Here is a 13,295-nt window from a genome sequence, read left to right on the forward strand (position 1 = left end):
GACGGCGGCACTGGCGCCTGCAGAGTGAAGAGACGCTCTGCTCTGCTCGCGGTTTATCGACGCGAGTAAGATGCAGGAGGTGATGGATTCCAAGCGACGGAGCTGGATGGTTAGCGCCGTGCTCACCGCTGTCGTCGTGACCACCATGCTCATCCTGGGTGGGCGCAACGTTGGAGCGCCGGGGGTGTGGACTGCAGTAGCCAGCTTCCGCCAAGGTATGTATATCTATCAATCTGTGTCTTTTCTTTGCACTAGATTTTTTTCGCCATGGTGTTGTAGCACGTTTTTTCATTAAGGCGAGGAGAAGAATAGCTAGTTCATCAGCTCTAAAATTCTAAAATTATCTGTTGTTTCGGCCTTCACATAGATTATTATGTATCTGAACATAAGATATATAGAAAAAAAAACTATAAAGCCAAAACAACGTACTCATTTAGCATGAAAGGAGTATGAGACTTTTTTGAGAATTGGAGTATAAGAGACTTGTAAGCTAGCCAAGACAACCTATAAGTCAGATATTTTATTAACAAACATTTCATAGAGATGCTAATGCCAATGTTAGAACTAGCAACATAATTCTATTGGGGCTTTTATGTTCATATAGGAGAAAGTTCCTTATGCCTTTTAGGCATCCACGTATTCTTGTATTCGAGTGCCCTTCATATACTCGAGTCATCTGAAACTTTCAATGCTTGGTCGATGTGATTTTGAACTTCTGATGGTGAGGTATGGAATCGCCATTTTGGATTGAAAATTAGAAAGTTCGTCGAAGAGATGCAATGCAATTCAATGACAATAGTAACACATAGGCAGCTGAAAGTCTAAAAAGTCAATTGTTATCCTTTTAAGAGCCACCGATATGAGTAGGCCGGGCATGGATTAATAGAGAAGAGTCAATTGTTATAAATAGTAGATAATATTTGATTGGTGGTCAAGAAATAGGGGTGAGATACTCGTAGTCACGAGTGGTATCAGATTTGATAATGGAGACACAACTGGGATGTGGTTGATATTGATTGTTATTTGGAATGAATGTATCACTGTTCATAGATTGTTTTGAAATCAAATCATGCGAAGCTTATTCATATTTTGCCAAGAGAAGTTTCATCCATATTATTCTACGAACTGTAACTAGTGAACAAATAGTAATATAACAGCATGTAGGCGCTTCCCACCATTTCCCGCTTTTGACATGACCTGTGACAGGTTCCTTGCATCCGACGGCCGCGCACCGCGATAGGCTGTACAACGGCCTAGTCATCGACAGCTTCGACGAGGAATCCTGCCACAGCAGGTACCAATCCGCCATGTACCGCGGGAACCCCGGGAGGCGACCCTCCGCGTACCTCATCTCCAAGCTGCGACGGCACGAGGCTCTCCAACGACGGTGCGGCCCAGGCACCGCCGCCTACAGCAACGCCCTGGAGCAGCTCAAGTCAGGCAAGAGGAACGCGTCACCGGAGTGCGCGTACATCGTCTCCATTTCCTACAGCGGCCTCGGGAACCGGATCCTCGCCGCCGCGTCGGCGTTCCTGTACGCGGTGCTAACCCACCGCGTCCTCCTCGTCGACCCCAGCAACGAGATGGACGACCTCTTCTGTGAGCCGTTCCCCGACACGACGTGGCTGCTGCCGCGGGGCTTCCCGATGACGAACTACACCAGCTTCGGCGTGGACACCGCCGAGAGCTACGGGAACATGGTGAGGAACAAGGTGATCGGGAGCGGCGGCGTCGCCGCCGATGCTTCGACGGCGCGACTGCCTGCGTTCGCGTACGTCCATCTCCACAACGACGCCACCGTCGAGGACAACTACTTCTTCTGCGACGACGACCAGAGGCTGCTCCGGCGCATTCAGTGGCTGGCGATGAGGACGGACAGCTACATCGTGCCGGGGCTGTTTCTTGTGCAGGCGTTCCAGGACGAGCTCGACCTGATGTTCCCGGAGCGCGACGCCGTGTTCCACCACATCGGGCGGTACCCTGTTCCACCCGAACAACCACGTCTGGGGCCTCGTCACGCGCTACTACGATGCCTACCTCGCGGCGGCGCAGCAGCGAGTTGGCATCCAGGTGCGTGTCTTCGGCGTCCAGCCGAACTCGCCGGAGCTGCTGGAGCAGATCACCTCGTGCACGCAGAAGCAGAAGCTGCTCCCGGAGGTGCTCGCCACGGGAGCGCCGACAACGTCGCCAGCGTCCCGTGCCAGGTCCAAAGCCGTCCTCGTCACCTCGCTCAAGTCATGGTACTACGAGAAACTGAAGAGCATGTACTGGGAGCACGCGGCGGTCACCGGCGAGGCGGTGAGCGTGCACCAGCCGAGCCACGAGGAGTACCAGCGCTCCGGCGCCAGGTCACACGAGCACAAGGCGTGGGCCGAGATATACCTGCTGAGCCTGACTGATGTGCTGGTGACCACCGGCATGTCGACGTTCGGTTACGTGGCGCAGGGGCTCGGCGGCGTGCGGCCGTGGGTGCTGTACAAGTCTACCAACAGCTCTGCCGTGCCCGATCCGCCGTGCGGCTGGGACGTGTCCATGGAGCCGTGCTTCCACAAACCACCGAGCTATGATTGCCGTCTGAAGCAGTGGGCAGCAGACATCTCAAAGGATGTGCCGTACATCCAGCACTGTGACGACTTGAGCTGGGGGCTGAAACTTGTTGGTCGGAACAAATAGGATGTCCCAAGGGGACTCAACATAAGGCTAATCTGAATAGTAAGTTTTATCCTGTTATTATTTCTAAACGTGTGATATCATGTCGAGTCAATTGTGAGGATGAACCAAACAAGATCGTGTAATGCATAGTTAAAATTTCTTGTTTCATAAACTAATCATAACATTTAATTTGGGGATTGTCTGCTCAGCACTCGGGTGTTCTAGGGCATGTGACACCCTAGCGTGGATGGCACCTAAAACACCCGAATGACAATAGAAATAAAAAATTGAGTGTTTTTCATCCATACAACACTCAGATTATCATGACCATTGGATCCAGATCAAATGAACCAAAAAATTATCCATATAGTACAAAAATATTAAACAAACAAAAAGAAAAAATTAGCCGGATTATAGAAGGTAAATTGAAAATTTTCAAAAGGGAACCAAATAAAACATACATAAAATTAAAAAAGCTAAATAATAATCAGATGTTCGAGTAATTCTGACCATACTCATTTACGAATAATCAATTTACACAATTGAACACAGAATTTACAACTGTTCGTACTAAACGATTGAATCTGCATGCATGGGTGGCAAGAGAATAGGTGATTTGACCGTGACCTGGTCACTGCAACTGCTGCAAAGCAGCATGCTCTGCATCGGCCACGCAGCATGCACTCCACCGGCCGCGCATGGTCGCAGCAGCATGCACTTGCGTCTCCACCGACCGCGCGCGGTCCCAGGAAGGCGCCCGACCGAGACCACCTTGCCACCCTGGGCCCCGCAACCGCTTGGTGCGTTTCACCGGTACCATCACGTCCATTCACAGCGCAGGATCGACGGCCACCGGATCAAGCGCGCTGAGCAACTCAAACACACCGAGTGCGATAAAGATTTACCGTTAATTTGTGATGCAGGATAGGAGGAAATGAAACTTTTGTCCCTCGATGTGTGTTATTAGGATAGAACTTAAACTAAGTTTCACCTCAAACCCACTCTAGCACATACGGATTAAGTGGATAAATGCACATCCAAACATGGTCTAATATAGAACTTAAACTAAGTTCCACCTTAACCTATTCTAACACATATCAGGTTAGTGGTGGTCGATGGATCATCCAGTGGTGTCTATACCAGTTAATTTTTTTTTTGCAATTGCTAGTAGCCCCTTCACCGTCCATATAAGTGTTATCCCTGGTGCGTATAAACGGTCATCAAAGCAAAGAAGTTAAGATTGAGAGTTACCCTAGAGTGTTTTTGTGTGTTTTTGGTTGAGTTTTTTCTTTAAGTTGAAGTTGAAGACTTGTTACTCTCGATGATTGTCAATACCTAGACAGACCAGTGGAGGACTTAGTGAAGTTTCTCGGTGGAGTTCTGGTAGAGGAGGCTGTAACACATGGTCCTGAAGCCTACCATTCCATGGTAGAGATTGGGCATTCACTAGTGAACGAAAGCTAAACTGAGTCTTGGTGACTCTTCAATGCTGCAACGTGATTAGAGTGTTATGACAACACAAACCGATACCACGGAAAAAAAAAATCAGTTGTCTCTTTGCCTTTGTCTAGTTCTTGCATTACTTCTTGTTTACCTCTTTCTTACCTTGTATGCAGGTTCTCTTGTTGAGTGTCAACTAGGATTGCTTTGGTAGAATGCTTAGCAATTTTTCCTAAGTTGCTTCTTGTTTTTAAGGATAATATCTCTTTGTGCGATCATGGTCTTTGATCTTAGCAAGATTGTAATGATCAACCCGTGAAAGATTAAATCTGTTGTTAAAAAAATGTCAAGCTAGGTTGCGAAATCTAAAAAAAAAGGAAGTGGTTGTTTGTTTCACCTAAGTACTATAAGTCCATAGACCATGATCCCTAATCCCTAGCTGAAATTGGATCTAAGGCCTCCGAGTCAAATTAGAGGAGCCAAAACTTATATAGTAACGTCCATTGACCATTATGCACTGCAATTAAAGGTCCGATGACAGAATCGAAGTACTAACAATCTACCGTTGATTTGTAGTGCATCCCAATGCTAAGGAGACAAAGCCACCGACCAAAATGAAGGAACAAAAACAGCAACTAGAGGGGGTGAACGGAAGCCTCAAATTTCTTTCGAAATTTTAAGCCGCTGTCCCAAAATTACAATCCAAGAGCAAAGGCACTAGAGAACGGATGATCAGAAGCCAACGGATGGCTGGGGACCTTTGGCGATGACCAACAGATACAACGGATCAACCAAGAACAAATAGAAACGAGTGCTCGAAAGAACGAGAGAAAACAACACAATCTGCATAGGCCCAGACTGTCTGCCGTAGGGAGCCCGGACTATCCGCGGGTCAGGTCTTGGATTGTTCGGAGTTGAGGGCTGGACTGTCCGGCGTTCAACTCCCAAAAACTGAACGATGAGAAACAGTTCTGACCTAGGCAGAAAGAAGAACGGCGGACTATCCGCGGTTGAATCCCAGACTGTCCGCAAGTCAAACACCAGAAAACGAACTTGCTGAAATAGTTCTAGACATGCTTCAGCAGCCGCCTCGGACTGTCCGCGAGAAGGCCCGGACTATCCGGGGTTCAGAGCAGCAAAACACGACCAAAAGAAGACCTTCTGCTCGTGACATGAACAGTAACAACGGGCTGTCCGGGGGTTAGGGGCAGACTGTCCGCGAGTCACGAAATCAGCACGAACAAAGTCACAAGGCAATAGGTGAGCTAACTCTAGGAGATCAAATCTGCCCGGAGCCAGGAAAATCCCGATTTATGACCAAATCAAAACCAATTGCCACCAAATTTTAACCACATGGTCACAAGGCAATAGGTGAGCTAACTCTAGGAGATCATCGCCCAACTTGAAGCCAATCAACGAGAAATTGGATGAACACGAAAAACAACGGTTTTCCAACCCTAGAGCTTGATTCGCCCCGATCTATGAACTCGTGAGGAATTAGAGAAACCCCTGGGTGGAAAGGCTCAACTCACGTCCTAGTTCATCTCAGTGCAAAAGGAACGAATCAAAACGGTCTCAAAACGACGAATCGAACCACACAAGAGAAGGGAGAAAGGAAGAACGCGAAGAACACAAACGCGACTCACAAGAATAACTCACAAATCGAATCCCGGAAGACACGAGGAGGTTAGGGCTTCCATTCCCGCTGCAATCTTTGGTTCTTACACAAATTATTCAATTTGTGGACCTCTCTCACAAGAAAACCTAAGGGGAGGGGAAAACCTAGAGAAGGATGAAGCAAAATAAAAGAGGTGAGAGAGATGGGAGCTCACCCATCCTATTTAACAGGGCTATTACACAATCCCAGTTTTGCCCTTAGATATTTTTGAATCGAACCACTTAACCCGAGGACACTATGGTCCAACCCGAGATAATCTTCATCCGACGGCCACCGCGCCCTTCATGACATAGCTTCGCCTCGACGCGAACTCCTCGATGTCGCCACGTGTCGTCCATTCCTCCTCGGAACCTCCGCTCGGGCTTTGAGGCCCAAACCCGTGAAACTGGGCACCGATGGTTTTGATGCCCAAACCACCAAACCACCCGCGAGTAGTGTACTTTATACGCGTCCCCTGCCGCTCGACACATGTCACCGCCGTCCTCGACTGGTCGTCTGTCAAGTCCTCCTGAGCCCCGTTCAACTCACACGTCCGCCGTATTGACTCGGTCAACACGGTCACTCCCATGTACACTTGCGCTTGTCGATGTCCCATATGTCAACCACCGCAGCTGGTCACCCGGCCTTTTGGTCCCTCAGTCTAAGCCTCACGTTCGTCCTTCACCACTCCTGGTCCATCGGCACGGTCCCTACTTGATCTTCACCTCGCCACGACCACTGTCTTTGAGCTCCACACCTGCACACCACAAACAAGAGACATGTCGCACAACCCAACTCATGCCATGGTTAGCTCATAAACTCAACCTAGGACGTGGATCACGTTGACAATCACTCATCATAAAACGAACTATAAGGGCACATATCAACCTTGTGTTCGCATAATATACTGTAAAAAAATCACGACTTGTTACTAGGAGTTCAATATTTTTTTTCAGAGTTAGTGGTAACGAAGACATTTAACATGTAGCTTTTGCATAGACTCCATGTTGAAGTGTAGCAGCATTCTCAAAGTCCATATTAAACTGTTATATATAGGACTCCAAACGTAAAATGAGAGTATACTAGTCCTTGAGATTCGAGGTTGCTGCATCATGCAGATTGCTATTGCAGACTTGTGGTTGATCTGCTTCGCAATAATATACTACGTACACAACATTCGTGGCCAATCCGGCAGCCAAGAAGCATTTTGGTATGGCGTAGCACGGTGTCCGAAGGGAACAGCAGAGCACGTACTTGCAGTAGTTTGAAGAGGCTCCAGTGTCCGTCGAAAAGCGGAGATGGCGAAGCTGCTGGTCGACGTTAACGTCAAACGGCGGAGCTGGGCGGTCAGTGCCGTGCTCGCTGCCGTCGTGATGACCGTGCCTCTCCTCGTCATCATCCTCAGTGGGAGCAATTTTGGAGCACCGGGGATTTGGATTCAGACTGCCGTGGCCGGTTTACGCAAAGGTCAAATTAATTCGATGCGTTCGCACGTATGTAAACTGAGTTGTCTGGCCTTTATCCTTAGTCCTGTTTGTTTCTGAGATCACTTGTTTGCAGGTTCGAACGATCTCGCCATGCAGCCGAGGTCGTCACTCGTCAGCGCGGCGCCACGATAGGCTTCTCGGCGGCCTACTGGTTGACGGCTTCGACGAAGAATCCAGCCACAGCCGGTACCAATCCGCCACGTACCGTCGAAACCCCGGCAGGCAACCCTCGACGTACCTCATCTCCAAGCTGCGGCGGCACGAGTCCCTGCAAATGCGGTGCGGCCCGGGCACCGCCGCCTACAGCAACGCCCTTGCGCAGCTGAAATCCGGCAAGAGCGTCGCGTCGCCGGAGTGCAGGTACATAGTCACCGTGCCCATCGAAGGCCTCGGAAACAGGATCCTCGCCGTTCCTGTACGCGCTGCTCACGGACCGCGTCGTCCTCGTCGACCCCAGCAACGACATGGACAACCTGTTCTGCGAGCCGTTCCTCGGAGCCACGTGGCTGCTGCCGCCGGAGGGCTTCCCGCTGGCAAGCTACGCCAACTTCAGCATCGACACCGCCGAGACCTACGGGAACATGCTGAAGAACAAGGTGATCGGCGGCGGCGCAGACGCCGCCGCAGCCGATGTGCAGCTGCCCGCGTTCGCGTACGTCTACCTCCACAGCGACGCCGGCATCCACGACAGGAACTTCTTCTGGGACGAAGACCAGAGGCTGCTCCGGCACGTCCAGTGGCTGGTGATGAGCACGGACAACTACATCGTGCCGGGGCTGTTTCTTACGAAAGCGTTCCGAGGGGAGCTCGGCAAGATGTTCCCGGAGCGCGACGCCGTGCTCCACCACCTCGGCAGGTACCTGTTCCACCCCAACAACCACGTCTGGGGCCTCGTCACGCGCTACTACGACGCCTACCTCGCGGGCGCCACGCAGCGCGTCTTCGGTGGCCAGCCGAATTCGCCCGAGATCCTGGAGCAGATCACCTCGTGCACGCAGAAGCACAAGCTGCTCCCGGAAGTGCTCGCCGCGGGAGAGCCGACGACGTTGCCAGCGTCGCGTGCCAAGAAGAAGTCTAAAGCCGTTCTCGTCACGTCCCTGAAGCCCTGGTACCAGGAGAAGATCGATCAGGAGCATGTACTGGGAGCACGCGACGGCCACGGGGGAGGTGGTGAGCGTGCACCAGCCGAGCCACGAGGAGTACCAGCGCTTCGGCGTCAAGTCGCACGACACCAAGGCGTGGCCCGAGATCTACCTGCTGAGCCTGACCGACGTGCTGGTGACCACCAGCCAGTCCACGTTCGGGTACGTCGCCCAGGGGCTCGGTGGCCTGAGGCCGTGGGTGATGTACAAGCCGGCCAACGGCACAGTGGTGCCGGATCCGCCGTGCGGCCGGGACGTGTCAATGGAGCCGTGCTTTTTCCAGCCGCCGAACTACAACCTCTGGCAGGACCAATGGCTGGATGCCAGCAAGATTGTGCCACACGTCCAGCGCTGCCCCGACTTCCCCTGGGGGGCCTGAAACTTGTTGGTGCGAATGAATAGCTTCGAACACGTCTGAGATATACCAAGTGATAGCACGATGTAGTCTGATGTTTTTTTCACTTTCACATTTTTTAAAAGTAACAGTACATGAGTTTGATGTTTTTTTTCCACATCGGAGCTGTTTCTTTTCACTTTCACTACTGAATAAGGTTCAGAGCCCCTTTGGAGGGTCTTCCTCTAGCTCCGCCACTGTAGCACTACTTTGACGGAGCCCGGAGAAGCTCCCGATGTGCTGCTCCTCTGGCTCCTTTTCTTTGTGGTTTATTTTTAGAGGAGTTGGAGCCCTTTCTTGATGCTACAGTAAACCATTGTTGCGCAGTTATTGGGAGCCGGAGCTGGAGCACCGAGAGCCGCACCCAACGCGGCCTCACTTTCACACTTTTTTTTTGAGATATGCTAAACGTCAACTGGTTGTTTTTCTGGCTGTGGACAACCGATTTCGGGGCCGTCCGATTTGGGCACGGTTCGGCGCTGAGCTGCTTGACGACGACGACGTGCGTACTGCGCGCAGCGGATCGCAGCGGCCGGTGGTGAAGAAGGCAACCTGTTGCGGCTGGGTCACGCCATCGCATCTGTCCACCAGCCTCAGGAACTCGTCCCAGTACTCCACGATGGAGCCGGTGTACTGCAGTTGGATGAGCTCGTCGAACGCATTGTTCCCGGCCCGCGCGTCGGGGCACCGAAGTGGCGGCGCACCGAGTCGGCGAGCTGCGGCCAGGTAGGGACGCCGCGGTTGTGCGCTCGAGCCTGCAGTACCAGATCTGCACCGCAATTTCACGGAAGGGAAGGGAAGGAAAGGAATGTTGGCAAGGGTGGGTCCCATCACAATATGCGAATAATTTATAATTTGTTCTAAAATTTATGAACAATTTAACATATATTTATTTGATATCTACGATTCATAGAAATAATTTGTAATTTTTCTAAAAAATTTAGCATATTTTTGTGTTATTGTTGACACCGTTTTTTGCACGTGTTAAAATGTTCGGAGTGGACTAATCGGCAAGGAGAAAGTTACTGTATACTTTGATAGCCGATGAAAGCCAGCTTGTAAAGATGGTTGCCGATAGCTGGTGATGCCGATGAAGGGAGGCTTGAAGACTACTGTCGATGAAACAGGGAGTATGCCGATGAAGGGAGATTTGAGGACTACTGCCGATGAAACAAGGAGTATGCTGATGAGGGAAGACTTGAAGACTATTGCCGATGAAACAGGGGGTATGCCGATGGGAAGAAGGACAGTGAGATTTCCATCGTAATTAAGGCGGACAGGGAAATAGATAGGAGTTGATTTCCTTTTCTATATTTGTTAGAGTATGATTCATGTAAGAGTCACGTGTTTCCTTAGATATGGGCTTGGTGTCCTAGTTGTGTTTGGTTGTGTCTCTTTAGATCAGGGTATAAATATGGAGTGAGGGGCAATGTGAATAGATATATCAATCAATATCAAAACCAATTTTTACTCCTATTTGCATCTACTTACTTTTCGGCGACTTCGTCAATTTGCATTATTTTCTGTTTACGAGTTCTCATTGATTCGGTGAGCTGCATCGCTTCAGTGCGACCTTCGGCGATCCTCGAGTTCCGCGTGAGTACCTCTTGGCCGTGACTTCCGGGCGTATCGCTGTTGTCAGGACCAAAGTGCTCGTATCTTCATCCTTGTCGATTAACAGGTCAAATCGACTGGCACGCCTTGGATACCGATTCGGGTATTAGCCCTTTGTGTTTGCAGATCCACTTTTGTATCAACACATCTTTTGGCACGCCCGGTGGGACAAATCAATCCGATCAATATGTTCAATTCTGAGATCGATGCGGGGAACATTATCGCGGTGTCAGAAGAAGATCTTAAGGAAGAACAGAGGCAGGCTATGGAAAAGGCCGTAGAAGAATACAGGCAGCTTTGTCTGAAATCGTTTAGCCTGAACAAGAATGGACAAGTTATCCAGAAGCAAGATTTGTCGTTGCCTCAGCAGGTTACCTTTGACTCCAACCCTGGTAAACTTTAAGAGATGGTTAATTCTGCAGTAAATCATGCTTTGATTAATCATTCCAATGTGTTGTCCAATACTGTTCATAATGTTGTGGTTCGAACTCTCAAAGAAGGACAAGCGTCACCGCATTATGTTGGGCCTGCCTATCACCAACCAGAGCCGGCATCTGTCAATACTCTATCGGCTCCCTCGGTCGTTGTGGGTACAGAAGTTACTTCTTCTCTAGTATCGGCAGGCTTACCTAATATTCAATCTACACCGATACGATCAGATCCGGTACTATCAGGAGGACGAATTCAGCTTAGTATAGATATATCGACATCAGCTATGTCAGGCCCTGTGTCTCAGAATAGCCAGATTCCTACTAATTGGTGGGGATATGGTATGCCTCCGGGGTCATCTGCTTTCAATCCTGGATTACCTCAAATGTTTGACGCAGTAGGAAAAGCTCCTATACCATTGGCTATTTCGCCGATGGCCCAAGTGCCTCAATATGCCACAACAACTACTGTGCAACCAACTCCAGGGGGTTTCCAGATGCCTTCGGTTCAAACGCCCAGTTCAAATCCATCGGCAAGCTTACTGCCGATACAGCAGAAAGCCCCTGTTATGAGTCAAACTGGGGTTCAGTTTATGCCTCAAGCTGGTTATAATTATCCAACAATGTCAGCAAATTACCAGCCATCGGTGAGTTTTGTACCGATGGGTTCTAATAATGGTTGGTCAGGACAGTTACCTGTTCAACACACAGTTCAGCAAAATCAACAGATTGCAGGGATTCAACAAGGTTATATGCAAGCTGGTGTTCAGAATCAAGCATCGGCAGCTCAGCCGATAAATCCTTTCCAACAGGTTAATGGACCACAAGTAACGGCAAATATGCCGATTGCTGGAGATCGTGGGCCACAAAGATATGTGGAAGGATATCAGCAGGTACCTCCTGTAAAAATTCAGCCAGTTCATCAGCAGGAAGCTGATGCTTTTTGGGCCGATAGGATAGTAGAAATTATGAAGGATCAGTTTGGGATAAAGCCCAAAGTCAATACTTATTCTTATTGGACTCCATATCCTCCTGCATATGATTTAATTCCTCTCCCAAATCGGTACAAGGTACCGGATTTCACTAAATTCTCCGGGCAGGATGATACATCAACAATGGAACACGTCAATCGCTTCATTATTCAATGTGGAGAGGCAGCTAGCAGAGATGAATTAAGAGTTCGATTATTTTCATCATCTTTGTCTGGATCGGCATTTACGTGGTTCATTTCATTACCACCAAATTCTATTATTACCTGGGCTGATCTAGAAAAACAATTTCATAAGTATTTCTTTGCTGGAATCCATGAAAAGAAGCTTACCGATTTAGTAAAATTGAGACAGCGCAATGATGAATCGGTAGAGAGCTTTGTGCAAAGACTACGAGATGTAAAAAATAAGTGCTACAGTCTGGTGCTGGATGATCGGCAGCTTGCCGATCTGGCTTTCCAAGGGTTATTGCCACATCTTAAAGATAGATATGCTTCTCAGGAATTTGAAAGCCTCAGTCATCTTGTGCAAAGGATCTCCGATCAAGATACTAGGGTTTTTGAACCTAAAAAGAATTGGAGTAAAAAGGTATCATTTGTTGAAGAAGTAGGAGATTCTGATTCTGATGAAGAACCAGTTATCGGCTTAGCTGAGTGGGTTAAGAATAAAAAGCCGATATCTTGTCCCTTTGGTCAAAAAGAGCCAGAAAAGTTTACCTTTGATATCACCAAGGCTGACAAAATATTTGATCTTCTGCTTCAAGAGGGCCAAATTAAGCTGTCACCTAATCATGTGATCCCATCAGCAGAAGAGTTGAAGAAGATCTTGTACTGCAAATGGCACAATATAACTTCACACAGTACAAATAAGTGCAAGGTGTTCAGGCAACAGTTACAATCGGCTATTGAATCTGGGAGAATTAAGTTTGGTACTTCTAATGCCCAAAGGCCGATGAAAATTGATCAACACCCTTTTCCAGCAAATACGTTGGAGGCCAAAGGGAAGACCAAGGTATTGACGTCCGAGGCTGCTGAGAAAAACGCATCAGTGGATCCCCAACATCGGATAACTACCGATGATGCAAGAAGTAAGGGGTTGCTGGGAGAAAGCAGTAGTTCCAAAAAACCTCCTCGACCTGGCATTGTGATTACTCATCGAATGCAGCAGGAGGGTTGGCGTCAGCGTAATGATCGATATCGACAACAGCAAGAAGAAAGACGTCGGGAAGAGTGGCATCGGCATAAAGATCATTGGAGGTGCCCGTTTTTTATCCATTGCTGGGAGGAAGGTATTAAATTACCAACTGTTGAAAATTGCCCTGAGTGCAATGGTTATTATGGGGTCAATCGGTCAGAAAGAAGATTTCAACCTGGCAATCGGGGTTTATTTATCAATGAGCCGATTAGAAGCAGAGCATCAGTACATGATCGGCTGGGGGGCAGACTTAGTGTACATGAAAGACTTGGTAAACGCGCTGGATGTTTTCCGAGGA

General features: G+C 48.9%; 2 pseudogenes; both read left to right on the plus strand.

Moving 5' to 3' along the window:
• The first annotated feature begins 82 nt into the window (after positions 1-82).
• LOC136529916 (galactoside 2-alpha-L-fucosyltransferase-like) lies at positions 83-2,673 on the plus strand (annotated as a pseudogene).
• A 4,374-nt stretch (positions 2,674-7,047) lies between these two features.
• Positions 7,048-8,780, plus strand: LOC136525292 (galactoside 2-alpha-L-fucosyltransferase-like; annotated as a pseudogene).
• Positions 8,781-13,295: the final 4,515 nt, after the last annotated feature.

Source organism: Miscanthus floridulus, chromosome 19 (genome assembly GCF_019320115.1).
Source record: "Miscanthus floridulus cultivar M001 chromosome 19, ASM1932011v1, whole genome shotgun sequence".
Lineage (NCBI taxonomy): Eukaryota > Viridiplantae > Streptophyta > Magnoliopsida > Poales > Poaceae > Miscanthus > Miscanthus floridulus.